A 4389-nucleotide genomic window follows, 5' to 3' on the forward strand; every position below is an offset into this window, starting at 1 on the left:
CCCATGGTTTTGCAGATGAGAACACTGAGGTTAAGCAACTGATAAACATAAAGGGTAAGAATTAAGCCAAGGTCTTCTGACTTCAAAACCACACCTTTCCATTATATCAAATAAAGCCTCCTGATTTGAACTCTCCATCTCAGAGAGTACCATAGAAATGATTTTACCCATGAGCAAGAAGCTACAGTGTTTCTGTCTCTCACAGTCCTGAAATGGTCTACGCTGGCAGCTAAGAGCTAGTTTTCTTAGTGCACTATGATGGTCTTGATGGGATATTAAATGAGAGGCTGTCACAGGTAGTCTTGCTTACATTACACCAACCACAGAACCCACAGATGGAACTGCCAAGATACAATCTCAGAAGACAGAGCTAAGTGAGTGCATAAGCTTGTAGCATTAAGAGATACGAAGTGGACCATTTTCTCACAGGTCCTGGCTCAGGTTCTGACAACCCGATGTCATTGGATTCAAAGTTACACCAACCATGGGTGACTGTCTAATAAGAAGATAAGATAAGACTTGGATTTGAATTCAGGTGCTCCCGACTCCAGGACCAGAGTTCTATCCACTGAACCATCTAGCTACCCAAGGAAAGTTTTACTTGTGCCTTTGTATCCTCAACACCTAACATAGTATCTTGCACATATTGAAATGTTAAAATTTTTTTGAAATCCTCGTTGAATTGAATGCCAAAATACAAAAGTCTGAACACTTGAAGATAAGTGACTTATTGATAAGTCTTGAAGATAAGAAGACTGCAACCTAATCGAAACCAATGACCACACAGGTAAAATGGCGAGCCAGGCTTTTAACCTAGATCATTATACTCCAAACCTAGTCTCCTTCCCATTATACAAAGCAGCTCTTCTACATTATGCTACTTCCATTTATGCACTTCAGATCAACATCACACTCTACTTGCAATTTTACAATTCAGCAAGTGTGTGTTAAATGTCTCCTACATTTAACCTACATGGAAGGCACTGTAATAATGTCTGGTGATACAAAAACGAACATGAAAACTAGCTCCTGACCTCAAGAGGCTTATGTTTGACTTGCTACAAAGCAGAAACCTGTGTTCCAGAGCTGGAGAAGACCTGAAGGATCACCTCATTCAACCTTCTCAGTTCGCGAAGAGGACGCAAAAGTCCTATGCATTTTGTCCATCTCCAGCTAGTCTAGGGCAAAGCTTCTTAAACTGGGTTGTGACCCCATATGCACTCACATAACTGAATATGGGAGTCGTGAGTTTATGATTTATTATCAACAAATGTTTGATTTACATGCCTATATATCTGGGTCATATAAAAATTTCAGAGATACCAAAAAGAGGGTCAGGAGTAGAAAAAGCTTAAGAAGTTGTGGTTTAGGATATTGAGTTCATAACTGGGGGCTATAAGTTAAGAAGATTATCCATAACACAAAGGACTCCCAGGGAGCAGGGGAAGAGCCCTGAATGATGGGAGGGAATAAGCACTTGTAAAGCACTTACTCTGTGTGCCAGAGACTCTCCTAAATGCCTTTTTACAAATATCTCATTTGATCTTCACAACAATCCTACAAAGTAGATGCTCCTATATTATCCACCCCACTTTACAAAAAAAGGAAACTGAGACAGATAGAGATTAAGGAACTTCCCCATATCACCCTCCGAGCAAATATCTGAGCTCAAATTTGAATTCAGATCTTGCTGACTACAGGCCCAGTCGCTATCACCAACCGTCTTGAGTCCATACCATCAGAGAATGGGTTGAAAGAATTGGGGATGTTGAGCCAGGAGTAGAGAAACAGTATCTGCTGCCTTCAAGTTTTTTTTAAAGCCGCCTTGTGCATTCTACACAGTAACAGCAAGATTATGTGATAATCAGCTATGATTGACTTAGCTCTTCTCATCAATGTGGTGATCCAAGGCAATTCCAATAAACTTGGGATGGAGCTAGCCATCTGCACCCAGAGAGAGAACCATGGAGACTGATTGTGGATCAAAACATACTATTTTCATCTTTTTTTCATTTGTGTGTTTGTTTGCTTGCTTTTTCTTTCTTGTGATTTTTTCCCTCTTGGTCTGATTTTTCTTGCACAACATGATAAATATGGAAATATGTTTAAAAGGATTGTACATGTTTAATCTCAGATTACTGGCTGTCTTGGAGAGGAGGAAGGTGGGAGAGGTCGGGAGGAAAAACTTGGAACCCAAAATCTTACAGAAATGAATGTTGAAACTATCCTGACATGTATTTGGAGAAATAAACTACTATTGAAAAAAAAATTGATGTATATATTTTAAGCTACCCTGTGGTGGTGGATTGAGTGACTTTCCAGCCCTTTGCAGATCTGCCTTGCTCAGTTGTGTAAAGTCTGGAGAAATTTCAGTAACAAGATGATCCCTAGCTCAGGCTGATATTGTATCTTGTTGACAAAATAACTTTGCAACAAGGTCCCCTTTCCACAACAGTTCTCACCTGGCAGCCAGGTCGGGATTCTGCGTGGGTAGGAATGGGGATTCCATGCAAGTCTCCCAGGGTGCCCTGCTGCCTCTCCTAGAGAGGCTTCTCACACCATCATTTCCAGGACTGGGGAAGGTCCAGTCCCTCAGCAGTATAATGCCTGTGAAATCATTTGGTCTGGATCTGCCAAGATAAACACAGGTGATTGCAACCTCCCACTTCTTGAGTTCTTTAAGTCAATAATTTTGTATGGAGCAAGAATAATATTATATCCAAATGACCATTGGCAGAGAAAAGGTTCTCCACCCCTGACAGGAAGGCACAGCTGGATTGTCCACCTCTCAAAGACGGGCAAGAATGACCTACCATCCTTGTTCATATTGCTGGGAAAAGGAGAGAACACAACCCAACTCCCTGTAAGTGTCTGACTTTGCCCCCTTTCAGAGTCTCCCAGTGGGTAAGGGACCTCTGAGAAGACACATCTGAACAGAAATCCCCTTTTCTGGGGTCCTTCAGCTTTTTGGGAAGACCTTCCGAGGTGTACCCATCATCACTTGAGGCAGGAGCTATCTCCCCACTGCTCTACTTCTGATCTCTGGGGACAAGCGCAACAAAGTGAATCTCCCTTCAAATATGTGTTTCCTCCAAGTCTTCCCTTTTCCAGCTCTTAGCTCAGCTCCTAGCCCAAGGTGGTTGTTATGGAGAGGACCAAAATGACATCGCTTTATTGAGTCAAATTAGTGTGTCTGACTGTGTCAGAGCAATACAAGTTCACAAGGCTCTGCCATAGGTCAGGCACAGCTAGTCCCTACGAACATTTGCCGGGCTTCTCTAACTTTGTGCAGCCCATGTTTCTTCTGAGCTAATTCATTCTGCTTTGCTCATAGAGCACGGCACCTTTTCTGCTGAGGGCACGCCATGCCGGGCCTGTGCCAGTGTCTCCCATATCATACAATTGATTCTAAGAATCTCAAGAGACCTCGAGAGTCTCCTTGTCTCACTTTTTCTGACTACCATGTGAGCGATTGCCCTGTGTGAGCTCTCCATAAGATAGTCTTTTGGGCGAGCGTACCTTTGGCATTCAAGCAACAGAAAAGGGCTCTCTGCAGTAGAGTTTGGATGCTTGGCAATTTAGCTCAAGAAAGGATCGTAGCAGGCACTTAATAAGTGTTTATTGACTGACTCAGGTCAACAGTTTGTCAATATACCCTCCTGAAATCTGAAGCCCTGCACACCTGGGTTCTCTGGAGTGAGCCCAGCTTGGAAAGATTGCTAAAGCTTGAGTCAACGGCCAGAGGCCAGTATAGGAAGGCTGGAAAGGTAGAAAAGGGCTTTGAACATCAGAGGCTTTTATATTTGAGGCTGGAGGTGGAGGGAGGCCTTGGAGTTGGGGCAGGAGGGATGCACTTTGAGAAAGTCACTCGGAGGGTGGCCTGGAGTGGGGAGAGAGACTGGAGGAAGGCTGATGCTCCAGCTACTGTTGCAATAGTCCAGGAAGCAGGGGATGCTGGTCTGCTCAGGTGGAGGGCAGTGGGAAGAGAGAAACAGTAACTCCTGGGTGGCAAACTTACATTTCGCAGATGTGGAAATGGAGACTGATACAATTTAACCAAAATGCAGTTAGGAAATTTACATAATAGGCAGAGTTTGCATCCCTCCGGGCCTATAGAATTAAGGGACTGCTCCAAGGTCACACTGCCGGTTGAGATAAAGCTTCTCAACGTGCCAGGCATGTAGTAGGTGCTTAATTAATGCGTATTGACCGCCTGGCCAGTCTCCAACCCAAGCGTACAAAATAGTGGCAGCCAGCTTTGCACGTTCTGCAAATAGAGGTGGGTCAGCACAAACCGAGAACTCTGACTGCTGGGAGGTTTCCAGGCCCCTCGTGGTTCTCCCCCGCCCTCTTCTTCGGCTCCAGCCCCGCCCCTCCCTAGGGCTTCTT

Source organism: Sarcophilus harrisii, chromosome 3, assembly GCF_902635505.1.
Source record: "Sarcophilus harrisii chromosome 3, mSarHar1.11, whole genome shotgun sequence".
Classification (NCBI taxonomy): domain Eukaryota; kingdom Metazoa; phylum Chordata; class Mammalia; order Dasyuromorphia; family Dasyuridae; genus Sarcophilus; species Sarcophilus harrisii.